This window comes from Echeneis naucrates, chromosome 13 (genome assembly GCF_900963305.1).
Source record: "Echeneis naucrates chromosome 13, fEcheNa1.1, whole genome shotgun sequence".
Classification (NCBI taxonomy): Eukaryota; Metazoa; Chordata; class Actinopteri; order Carangiformes; family Echeneidae; genus Echeneis; species Echeneis naucrates.
In genome coordinates, this window is record NC_042523.1 from 24,290,221 (window position 1) to 24,303,761 (window position 13,541).

The 13,541-nt window shown below is 43.7% G+C and overlaps 1 protein-coding gene across 1 annotated transcript in view; it reads left to right on the forward strand.

Moving 5' to 3' along the window:
* The window catches only part of sez6b (seizure related 6 homolog b), a 100,095-nt gene that overhangs the window by 8,543 nt on the left and 78,011 nt on the right, over window positions 1-13,541 (forward strand). The window lies entirely within an intron of this gene.

The window sequence follows — 13,541 nt, forward strand, 5'->3', positions numbered from 1 at the left end:
AGCTCTCGGGCCTCTGTTTAGCTGCCTGCTGCTCTGTGAGGCTGGGGGGGGGGGCATTGATCCAGCAGCGGCGGCCCAGAACTGGTGTTTGTGCAGAGACGGCGGCCCGTCGGCTCTGCTCTCGCTCACTGGCAGACTGTGCACACCTGTCTAATTGGGGCTGGCGTCTGCTGTGCATACAGAGCCGAGGGTCTTTCCACAACGATTAGGGCTCCGGCAGGCTTGGCTCCGTGTTACACCGCTGTTTCAGAGAGGTCCGAGGGAGGGGGGGGGGGGGGGACTCCTGATTTGGTCCTCACTGGTAGCAGTGAAGGAAGTGTGGGTGTTTTTTTGAGACAGAGACAGCAGCGAAGTGTCTGACTGCTGTGATGTTCTTTGTCCTCCTCTTGTCTTCGGAGCTGGTGGAGCTCAGCTGAAGAGTTTCCAGGGAAAAAAAAGAAAAATACAGAATCTGTGGCGCACACCTGAGTCGACTGCATCAGAATCTTCTTTGGTTTGCTTTGCTGGGAAATGTGTCATGAAATTTGTTCTTAGAGTGTGAAGACAGAATGTGACTCGTTGGGATGTTGGCCTGATATCAGCCACCTGCTCCTCCCTGCTACGTTAAGCTGCATGAAGTCTGATCCACAGGGATCAGTTTAAAGGAAATGATCTGGACTCTGCACTGTGAGATCTGCCACCCAGGGTGAAGCCCTTCGCTGAGGTTTCCTCCAACATATCCAGCTATATCTGACAGATGTCAGCTCAATGAGTATCGACTGTAAGGTTTGATTTTCATACTCGTCAGCAATGATGAATTGGAAAAACATCAGTCCTGGAGGTTTTCACATCATAACTCTCTCTGGCTCTTCATTAGAAACTCTTACGTAGTTTTATAGAAAGCAGCAGAACAGCTTGAGCTGCTGAAGTTGGTCATTTCTGAATTGTGCGTCATGTAGAAGAAAACTTTAGTGTGAGCGTCGAAGGAAAATGGTTCATCAATATGCAGCCGGCACATTTAACCGCGCTCGCTCTGATCCAGCATAATGGATGCTGCCATAGATCTTGATTTGTAGTTCGACAGCAAGTCGTATCAAGAGAAGCTTGGCGTCCGTACGAGACAGAGAGACGCTCCGGCAGCTCAGCTCACGTCACGTCAGATTAGGCAGAATGATCTGAGGGTGTTTGCAGTGTGACAGGATGTTGTCTGATCCTGATCCTCAGCTTTCAGGCCTCAATGCCCACCAGACACCTGCGACGGCGCTGACCTCACATCTTGGGGCCTGATGGTGCTTTTATTGTGCTCTGTGATGGCAAACAGCAGGGTTTATGGGTAATGCAGTCTTCATTTTGAGAAACACAATCATCAGAAGCAGAGTTACCACCTCAGGTGCCCAGTGGCCTGTTTGTAGACCCGGTGCTGACTGATCTAAGACTCTGACTGGCGTCAAGCTGTCCTGCTGAAATCACCACAGATAATGAACATCTGGTCCTTTGTTACCTCACGAAGACCCCAAAGCTTTCCTGGAAAACCGGTATTCAATATAATCTTTAGAACTTTTTATGAAATGCAGACAGAAACAGAAATGAAACCTCTGTCTTTTACTGTAAACCTCCAGCTCTTTATCTTCCTGTCATATCAAAGTGAAATTTCGCTCTTTGTGTTTCACTTAGCTGATCTCAATCTATTGCAGGTAACAAACTGATTATGGAACATCACACCTCCCACACAACTACCTGCACCACAAACATCCCTTATTCAGCTCTGAATAGTTGGACACTTCGGCTTTTACATCTTTCTGCTCTTCCACTCCAGTGAAATCTTTAGTTTTATTATTGCCCCTCTGGGAAGGCTGGTTAACGTGTACGTGGGACAAGAGATATTTATGGAGTTTTGGTTCTGGGGTTGAATGCACTGAATTAAAGAACAGAGACGGTGAATGATACGGTGAGGTAGCTGAGGCGAACTGCACTGTTGATTACAGCACAGTGTAAGTGCAGTGATGACATCTGCGAGGCCCAGGGGCTTCCTCCTTCCCGTAATGGTCTCTTTAGTACAGTTTGCGCTGCAGATGATCACAGCCGTGCTATTGCTTGTTAACACTATGCCAGGCCGTTTGCTTTTTAACCGAGGATGATATGAAAGCTGAGACTTGCACAAGCTGCCGTAGCGTAACAATGCCATATGAAAAGAGCAGAACCGGGTTTCCAGCCCTCCATTTGCTGTGTCATCTGTTTTATTTTGCCCCCTTTCTGATATTAGAGCTATTATTCATTCAGTGGCGTGTGTGTGGGGAAACAGAGGAGCTGGATGTGTTTGTGCTGAGGTTATATATGAGCATCAACTCGATGATGTGACGTATTGGATGTATTCATAATGTTGGGTTTTCTCATTTTAAAATGAAGAATTCGATGAGAAGGAGGAATGTATACTAATCACTTTCATGGAGATGAAGGGTGGATGAGCGTGAGCATGTAATGAACTGACCAAGTAAAGTGCCACTGACAGCACACCCCCGGCTCTCATTCCTGCAATAATAAAGATAAAAAAACAAAACAAAGCAAAAAGCATGCAAATGCAGAGCAGAGACACAGAATCCTGTCAGAAAGAATCAGCTGCCTCGTTTTTCACCCTCAGAGTTGTCTGGCAGGCTGCGGAGCTGCACCTATGGCTCCACGAATCGCAGGCGAAGAGCTCAGCATTGCAGATCTGCAAAAGTAAGACAAATGCTGCGACTTTTGCACAGAATTGACTATGCAGTTTTGTTGTGCAGGGAGACATCTGTGAGCTGCCAAATGAAAAAGCGGCAGTTTTTAGGGCCAGGCATTCTTGAATGAGGCTTAATTGCGTACCAAGGAAAAGCTGGCGGGGGATGGAGGGTGTTATTGTGTGCTCTGAATGAGCGGGGACAGTGAGGAGGACGGAGTTAGACCGCTCTGCTCCCCGTCAGTAACTGGCACCTGTTTCCATCAAGGCTACTGTTCAAAACTCCCACACTGCCACAATCCCCCTGTTGTGAATTACACACGCTGAATGAGCAACAGGAAGGAGGACAACAACAAAATGGAAGTGTGTGTGAGGTGTTTATATGTGGAGAACAGAAGCATGAAGGATTTATTCACTCCATGTTTCTTTGGTCACGTGACTGTCTGAGCCAATCATGGAAGAAAAGAACTCAACAGCATTTATGGAAATTATGGAAATTCATTTAGAGAAGCTGGAATTGTCCTGATTGGACAATTTAGATTACACATCCTTTAATTTCAAAATGTTTTTTCTTTTTAGACTTCCGTAATTTATGGAAGTAAAAATCTGCTAATTTAAAGCAACACAATTTTTCTCTTTGTCAAACGAAAACGACGATGCAATCCGGTCACAATTTTTCCTATCAGGAGCGTCATGCTTGCTAAAAATGCCTGACAGCAGCCAAGAAAGCTGTTATTACAACAAACAATGCTCCGAGGCCGTCGGCGTGGATGAAAACGAGACCGTTCCTTTCAGACAGCAGCAGTGCTTTTATACACCTACTCACTTGACTGCTGCTGCCCCCATCATGAGTTATTCTGTCTCATTCCCTCCTCACAGATAGATGCTTGTCGTGGATTGATTGAAAGCCGTATTCTCAGAGAGCTGATGCTGCACGGCCGGCAGCGGTGAAGCCACCAATGGCTCCTGCACGGTGCTGCAGGTGGAGGGGGCTCCGGGTGCCATTCGTCTCAACCCCCGTGTGTGGCCCCCTAAAAACGACACCAGGATCAGTGCCACTTTCGCCCACTGTGGAACCTGAACCCCCCTCCTCTCTGTGGGCTCCTTCTCAGTCGATCTGCCTCCGAAGTCTTCAATCTTGAAAGGAGCACAGGGCCCATCATCGCTTCATTTCTTCAAATTCAGAGAAAAAGATGAATACGAGCGGCCTGCACGCACACAGCGATGCTCCAAATTCCTCGCTGTGTTTTTGTGACAGGTTTACTTTCCCTGCCGTGGCTCGGCGTTCTGAGGTAAACATGCGCTCCCACAGCCTTGAAATGTGTGTCAGCAGGTGTTTCTTTGGTTTTTGTGGCTGTTCTGGCAGAAAAAAATGTTTAATGGGAAGGAACAATTAAATATTTAATGCTGTAGACCTGATTCTGTTATTTTCAAAGCGACTGCAGAGAGCTGGGGGGGGATTGAACATTGTTTAGGATTTATATACAGATACGCCACGATCACGTCAGCAGGTAAAGTTCTGCTTTAGCCTACTTTGCACTGTGCTCAAAATGTAAAACACATGCAGCCCATGATGGTGTCATATGATTTTAGAATTTGCAGCGAAACGTCACCCAACAAATGAGTGCTCTCACTTAATGTTTGTATTATTTTTGAACATCACCGTAGGCGTTTGGCAAATATACAGCCGAGATGATTAGGCCTCCCAAATGAAAATCCCCCTAAAGGATATTTTAATACACTGTAAGTGTCTGAAAGCGATGACACATCCCCATCACCCACCAGGTGACGTGCTGGCCTTCAGAAATGTTGCTGCATGCCTTAATTTTTTCAAAAGAATTCAAAGAAACACAATTAGGAAAATATATTCATTACTTTTTTTTATGTCGGTGGACAGAATTGGACACATTGAGCACAGTTCGGAGATTATTCTGGGACCGAAGGCCGGTTTCACAGAAACACTGGACTAGACCTTTATGTTTGAAATTACTTCTCAGTTCACTTCATGCTCACTATTCAGGGATGATGGACCTCTAAAAAATGTTTTCAACCAAATGTTTTTCACAAAGACTCACAAAAATTATCCGGGCAGCAACAACACAATATTGACATTCTTTGGAAAACTAAATATTTAAAATATTTGATCATATTTGCTGAACTTATGACGCCAAACTGAAGCGGTATCTTTAACCTTAACGCTGATAACGACCTTCAGACTGGAGCGTAGTTTAAACTCGTTTTCTGCTATATATAAAATGTGTTAACGCAGCATTTTTAACAAACTGAACTGACGAAGAGCTTTAACTGTCTGCTTTATCCAGGAGGAAGCTCGTTGACCTTCTGGCCTGAGATTCAGATGATTTTTATCAGAAATGCATAAAATCTGAGCTTTTGAATTGTGCTTATTGTATAAAAGTGTGATTTATTACAGCCTGGGCTTTAATTTTGGAACAGGAGCATAAATTAAAGGTCTTATTTGGTCTAAGAATAGCTTGAAGCTCCGTTGTGGTCATCAACAGACTTTTATGTTTATCTTGCATGTTTCGTAAAAACAAACAGTAACAGAGGTCTGAGAGAGGAGCTGTAAGACCGCAGAGATGGTTTGTCTGCTTCAAACCGCAAATATATCTTCGAATGGATATAATCCCTTCAAAATAAAACACTAAAAAAATATATTAAACATTGAAGTAACAATCTCTTGTGATTAACGCTCAGCAAAATAAAAGTTACTCATTAAGATTCAGTGAAGAGAGAAAGTACTGTATGAAACATCCAGAAGTCTCCAGTTGAAGGGGCGATATTCAGCAGTGGACTTGTTAACTGGCCTTGTTTGGGCTGCTTTGAGACTCCCGTCCACTTCCTTCACCCGATTCCTCACAGCGCGACCTTCCCACCTTTCTCAGGTGTCTCAATGGGGCCAAACCTCCGAGTGAAGGCAATTTAGAACAGCATTAACTGCAGCTCAGCCTCTGACCCCACTGCCAGAGCGGGCGCGCTCACGTGGTCGGCTGGAGGGGAAGGGAAGCACAAACACACACAGCCCTCCCTCCCTTCCGGGGGACTCCTTCACCTGCTGACCTCGTACAGAAAAGGGGATTATCACAGTCTGTGCTGTGAATGCTGGAATTCCTTGTTGACCTTGCAGAAAAACTGCATTGATGAACAATCGAGTTTTGGTGCTGAAACACCGGAGACTTCAGGCTCCATTTGATTTCCTGAAAGTTTCTAGCCAAAACTGTGGTAGTTAAGTAAATGACCGAGATCTTTGAATGTGAAAACTGGCCTTGTGTGGCCTGGATGTGAGGCGTTCAGGGAACATCCGTAAAATGCATAATTCAGCTTCAATAGTGTACATGAGAGGAGTTGAAGAGACGTCTGAGACATTTAAGTGAAACGTGTGAATTGAAGTTTGCATCATCTTGTGAGGCGTTTACTTGACATCTGTGAATTGTGGATGCAGTCTCCATGTGAGGTGTTTAGGGAACATCTGTAAATTGCAGAGTCTGACATTTCTCTTTTGATATCTGAAAACCACCTCGCTCAGTTTGGGGATGGAGCTGAGACGGCCGCTGTTCCCTGAACGCTGTGGCAATGTTCTGCCTATTCACCTGCACAGAATGCAGTCAGGCGTGAAAGATGGCGCCTGTCCTCTCTGCGCAGGAAAACAGTGGCCTCGCCATCCTGACAGGCTATAATTTGGCCAGCCTGCACAAACAAAACAATTCACCGTGATGGAACGGCAATGCAAAAACAAAAAAGGCAAAAAGGGGCCGTTTTTCTGAATCAACGAGTGTTGGTATGAATTACAGTAAGGCACAGCTGGCCCGGCCCGTCGAGGCCTTAGAAAATAAACTTTTGGGTCTTTTATGGCCAAACAAAAGATCAGATAAAGATAGAAACTTCAGATCGCAGGAACTTTTCTTTGGTTAATCTGCTTTACACAGAGGGAAGGTTTTTTCCTGCACTAAACTAGCCAAAAGAAAGAGGAGAGGAAGATGTGTCAGAACCACCTTCCCTTCCCCAGCAATAAAAAAAAAAAAAGATTTTTATGTTTGTATGCTGCTGTATAACACGCAGTAAACTTTAATTTTTGCATCAGTGAACGCGGCCTGACACAAAAACGAGCATAAAATCTCAACCTGGAGCGGAATACCTCCCAGGGTGGGTCGAGTGGAACAATAACTGTTTTCATACGCACTCTTTATGAAACAGCAATTAGCTTGTTTCTCATGCCTCGCTGACCTCACAGTGAACCCACTGAGGTCTGTTTGCTAAAAACCCTCCATTAGTTTCCCATTAAAATGTCGTTAGAGCCAAGCCGCTGATCTGCCTCACCTGGGTCACTACCGCTTACCAACCACCATCAAAGAAGAATATGGATAACACTGAATTATCTGTTACTGTTGAGGGATTTGTAGAGTTATCTGTAATGAAGTGAACAAGTCACAGAATAATGAAGTAGAGCTTCCAGTATAACATTAATAGTATTATTGTGTCTATTAAATAAAGCAGTTATGAACAGAACTAAAGCTGAACCTCTGTCGTGTTTATTGAATCCGTCCTCAGGTCTCAGTCCGGTTCATGAGACAATAAAGGGAACTGGACTGACCTACAATTTAGAAGTTCATCTTGATCAGCAAGGAGAAGCTACAAAGCAGATGTGACATGGTGCTGGCACACAGAGCTTTCCTCACCAGCTAAAGAAAAGAACAACGGGACCCTGAAAAACACGCCTCGACAGCTGGAACCTGACTAATCATTTGCTCATTGGTCTTTTTTTTTTTTTCTAAATTTGGGAAATTTCTGGGTTAAATTCCTGCACCAGAATGTATAAGTGGTGTAGAATAGAGCCAAACCCTCAAACATCAAAACACACCCCTAATAATAATTCTAATAATATAAAATAAAAAAAACATAATGAATAAAAACAAACGAATTGATTTACGTTCCAAAGAAGGACACTATGCTCCCCCCATCATGTATCTACGCCTCTTCTGCTGGGTGTTAAGTTACCAGAAGGACAAAAAACACCAAAACAAAACAGGAAACGGACACTGACAGCCCGCAGCTGAGAAACACTTTGTTTTAAGTGCTGTAAATGCAACGCATGCAGTTATGGCTCCTGCAGCCATTTGCATAAACCCCTCCCCCGACCTTTAGAGTAACCACAAACTATTTGTCTTCCGTTCTTCCTCCAAGTCTCCTGTGAGAAAAATGTCATTATTATGAATTATTCACGTCACACAGAGCATTAATTAAGCATGCATTGTATTTAGTGTGAGTAATGCGTTTAAATATATATCACAAACGTCGTCTTCTCTGAGCAGCACTCCTCGGTATCAGAGAGCGGCAGTCCTTTGAAAGCTCATCACTCTAATGCTCATATTCTCATCGTGTTTGAACAATATCTCTGGCGCTGATGTGCTGAGCTGTGAGCCTGATACGGGGTCGACAGTGTGTGACTGCTGGATGTGCTGTGTTTTAAGAACTGTTTGCCGTGCCGTAGCTGTGACAGAGCGGAGCTTTACGGAGGTGAAGTGCAGATTTAACAGACCGAGTGTTTGAGGATGAGACGAGTCTGTGTTTAAAATTCTGATTTCCAGAAGAAATCTGCAGCGCAGGTTTTAGCTTTTATTGTGTTTGCTTCACCAGTGAGACTTGGCAAAGATCAGCCAGGTTAAGTTTAGTTGATTTGAAAAGGAGGGCAGAGCGGCCGAGGTCGAAGGTCGTTTCTTTTTCACAGCAGAGGTACACACTGAGCTTATTCTCTCTCTTTTTTTTTTGGAGCATTTCTCAGGTTAGCTCATCTTTTGTGCATGAACTAAGGAAGGAATATTTATTTAAAAAGGGCAAAGGAGTACAACAAGAACGCAATTTTGGCTGATGCTGGAAGAATAAAAGTCGATCCAGCAGTTTATGATTCTGAAAATGTCAGCTGAATCGGTCGTGGTGAGTGTAATTGTTTTTTAATGCAGAGCTGTTAGCCAACACGGGGTTTGTTTATATGGGATCACAGATGTTAATCAGCACTGTCTTGATTATGATTAGTAGAGCCGGCGGTATCACCGCCACAATCACCATTAGACATTTGCTTTATCATTACCGAGAGGCTTCAAATAGCTTTACTGCAGGATGCTGTGGGGAAACATCATCAGCCCTGATGGACCACTAGATTTAACAAGCCCCAAAGCAAGAAGAAGCCTGCGCAGAGATCTACAACACTGCAGCTGCAAAAACCCTAACTCTATCAACTCCTCCAATATCTTTTGGAATCAGAACCATCCAGACTTTTATTTCCCTCTGGATTTGAATTGGAGTCTGTAATGGCTGGAAGCAGCAGCTATAAATTAAACAGACTCTTCCTGGAGATGTGTTCTTTGCTTATATTAATAGCGGGGAGACCTCGCTTTGCTCCAGGCAGTTATGCTCTTGTCTGCTTCAGATTCATTTGAGGGCTCCTTTTCTTAGCTCACACTCACCGTACGGCCCTATTGATTGGCTGAGTCAAGCGTATTAGTGTTGATGGATCACTGTCATAGAGTCACTCGTCACTGGAAACGAGCTGCATGTCAGTTAGAGAGAAGGTGGTTGACTCAGAGAGACCTTGAGTCCGAGGACGTTCAGGAGAAAACCTCGTGTTCCTCAGCTGAGGAGTCCTTTATGTCCTGTGAGGTGTGATGTGGCTGTGCTGCAGATCGACAGACCTGCTGATTGGGTCCTTCATCAAGTCGTGGTCTTTGGTTCCCTGAAGGAGAACATCCTCTCCTAAAAGCCTGAAGTGTCTAACTGCACCATCTCATCCGATTCCTGCACTTCTGACACTGAGGCCTCTTTCGGCCCTGAAGCTGTGCTCAGGTCGCTCATTGTGAGTCACTTTGGATTAAAGACACACATCTGCACTGACGCTTTCTGTCGTCCTTGAGAGATTTCTTTTGTTTGGCGTAAACACAAAGGGTTCTCTGCTGAAGGAAACTGGTGTCAGCGGAAACAGATAAATATACATTTGACATATTTCAGCATTATTTCTATTAAAATTAATTTAATACTGAAGTGACGGAGTAGTAGTTACACATTCGGGTACGTAAACATTTATATCATTGGACAATTTAGAGTCCCCAGTTAGCCTGAATGTGTCTTTGGACTGTGGAAGGAAACTGGAGCACCAGGAGGGACGTGCAAACTTCACATACATGAATAAATACATTTTATTAAACCTTGCCTTCATTCAGCTGAAGCTATGATTCATTAATCTGAGCGATACTGCTGCAACAAAACTCTTCACACTGAAGCTTCATCCAGAATGAAGAAGCTGAAATTAGCTGCTGGTCATCAACTTTATCTTTTTTCCAAACGTCAGTCAATGAATACGTACTCGTGCAGGATTTATATATTCTGAGAATGAAGAGCACAAAGCCGACGGGTCGTACTGGATTTACTCTGTCGACAAAAACAAACTGTGTTAACGCCAACTCACAAACCCCTCCGAGTCTCTCCTCAAAGCCCTGTTGGATTCTGGGAAAATCTGCCCTCATCAACACATGACCTTGATGTCACGTGTGAGAGCAGCAGCTCTGAGGATGTTTTCAGCTTTCAGTCCTTTCAGTCTGCGATGTCTTAAAAACCTCCCGTGTGTGAGATTTGCGGCGTGCTTGTTGTTTACATCGTTATCAGATTATAAAGCCTAATGTGTGTTTGTGTTTGTGTATGCAGGAGCGGAGGAGATCAGCCTCCCTCCTGATGTCTCTGAGGTTTTTTTTTTTGCCGCCTTACATGGAGCCATCACACTGGCGGCTTTCAGGAAGTGTTCCATTAGGAAGGCGAAATCCCCCCTCAGCCTTCAGCCGACTCTGCTCTTCAAGGTCACACCTTTTCAATTGGCCTCCAGAGAGACGGCAGCCGACACGCCGGCTCTCCGGAGGCCTCGCGGCCCGGCTGAGTGACACTTCGGTCGGGGTGAAGGAGACGCTGATATCTGCTGCTCATCCATCACTCCAGGGCTGAAACACGGGAGGCCTGAGAGGCGACAGGAGGAGGAAATGGATTATAATGAGCTCACCTCGATTTCACTGTTAGAGCAGGAAAAGAAAATGTTTGGCCAAAATAATCTTTTAAAGATTTGATGAAAAGTTCAACAGTGAACAGAAAAAAAAAGCTTCACAGTGTCTGACTAAAGGCGGAAATATCATTCTATCTAATGACCATCAAAAGAAGTCAGACTGCATTGAAGTCTTTGGGAAAATGCCCCTCCTCCTCCCTGATGAGTAAATGGTCTCAGTCTGAAATGCAACATGATGTTAATTTTTTAGATGATGCTCCATTTAGAGGGAAATAAGGCGCCTTCTTGTTTTGACATATGCATACATATATTAAAAAAACAAGAACATGCCAGCGAAGATGTTTGTTTCACTGGTGAAGTCTGACTTTGGCAAAGAGAGACATCTCATGTAAATATGAAAGTCAACTGTTAATTTTTAGTTTGATGATAAGAAATCAAACATCTTCCAGATGGCAATTTTGTTTCCCTTGAAACGTAATTTTCTAAATATGCAGTTCCGGTATTTTTGAAATATAATTTCTCAGGTTGTGTTCTTTGAAACGAAGCAGCTTTTCCTCCTCCTGACACTGTTCATGTTGGACTCCCGACTTCAGCTGTGAATCATTGCTGAGGTCGTTTAACATGACGTCATCCTGTGCGCTGCGTCTCATTGGGCTTTAGAGCGTAAACGCCGCAGCACCGAGGTGTCAGACGTGTTTTACACCAGGTCAGGTTGTGTTTGACACTTGAAACAAAACCTCCAGGATCAGAGCTGGAATAAGCCGACCTGCTGGTACATCATAAAGGCAGCAGAGTTAACCTCTGACCTCAGATGCAGCCAACTGACAGCAGAGCAGATACAGTAGATGTATAGAGACGCTGGTAAATGTAAAATGACATTTCTGCAGAGCTTTATTTACTGTTTTGTTGCTTGACTGAGTGGGGAGACGGTGTGTGTGTGTGTGTGTGTGTGTGTGTGTGCGTCAGCACAGAGAACATCAAGCTGAGTTCTGCTGTTTTACCCCCATTCAACAAAAACCCAGCATCATCCGCTGTGTTAACTCTCCTCCTGCAGGCTGATGCAGTCCATTTTTATTTTTAGAATGTCTTTTTTGTCATTTTATGTTTTGTCAGCTGGAGAATCAGGAACATTAAGATGAAAAACATTCATAGAGTGAGGATAAATTTTGAATGGTTGAGAAATATTTCCAGAGTAAATATTGAATAAATGTTTTGATGTGTCCTTTTTAAATCCGTTAAAGTGTATAAACCAAACTTTCCTAAAACATTCTGTCTGAAGAGAATTCACTGCTGAGTGACTTCCTGCTTCCTTTTTTCTGTGTGTTCATCCATTCACATCCTCATCCTCCATCTTTGATAGTGACGTCCAGAGTCACGTCTCTATGTCAGACGCTCCTATTGGCTCTGGTGGGTGATGTCACAGCCAATCAGAGAGTCTTTGGATCAGTCCTGAATGTTTCTGACAGAATAAAGACAATCAGATATTTGGAGCTGATTTTTCATCATTACTGAGCAGAACTCCTGATCAGATAAAGACAGAAACGATCCAAACACATGAGAGGAACTTTTCTTTGGTTATTCTGCTTCACACAGTTTTTATCAGGAAAACAAAGAAAACATTACAATTATATTTTTACTTAGTTCTTGTTTTCTGAGCTATCTCCTGTTACAATGAACAGTTTTTATTGAGCTGATTCTGAATATGTAGAAACTTGGAGACATTTGTGAATAAAAATAAAATACATGAAAGAAAATATAAAAACTATAATAGGATATTATTAAAAAGACACCTGGAAAATAGAATAAAATTAAATGATATGTATCGTACTGTACTCTAAAATACCGGGTATTACACCCACTCATTTTTGTGATGTAAAATTCATATATTAAGTTTAATATTCCATTTATTTATTCTGTGTTCACACTGAGGGTCATTTTCAGGGCAAACTCGTCGCACAAAACGCTAATTTATGCTAATTACGCTGACACATTCAGCTGCTGAGGAGATGTGCAGTATTAATTGGCAATTTAATTTGAGAGCCGACTACAAACGTGTTTTTATTGCAGTCGTCGCAATATCCAGGAATTATAGGACAACTTCTGCTGTGTTGTGACGATCCTTCAGAAACTTTTGGAAAGACGCACATCGTCCATTCGACTCTGGCTTCAGTTTCGACGGGATGCTGTCGTTCATCAGTCGTCCTATAATTAAAAACAGGATTCATGTGCGGGCCCGGCCTGCACTGTATTAATGTTTTGCTGTGGAGGCTTCATTATCTTCCCCACCATGCAGGAAAAAAAAAGAAGAAGCAATTATCGGTTTCTGTTAATGTTTGGTTCATTTCAGCGAGTCATTCCTCAAACTGAGTCTTCATCCCTGAAAGGCCAGATGCAGAGAGAGCATCTTCTGGTTTTAACGGAGCAGAAACTGGAATGGAGAGGGACACCACAGCTCCCCGAGGAATTTAGGTTCAGTATTGCTTCAGGGAATTCTGGCCAGCCCAAATCCCTGCAGGTCTCCGGGAATGGGCCGGTCTGAATTAATGATCTTTAAAGCTGATCCTGGTCTTCTGGCAGTGTTTGACTTTTTGAGCGGAGTGTGACCACTGGACTCTCCCCTGAGACCTCCAGTCGGCTCAGTGCACTCTTTAATTAAAGGGAGTCATTGCTCAGTGGACGGATCCAGAGGGCTTTACTTAATACCTTAAATACAGCTCAATAACACCAGCTGGATTTCAAATGGAGCTCCTGATACGGCTGCAGGTGAGACAGAAGTGGATGTTGCCGAATTTCCCTCTT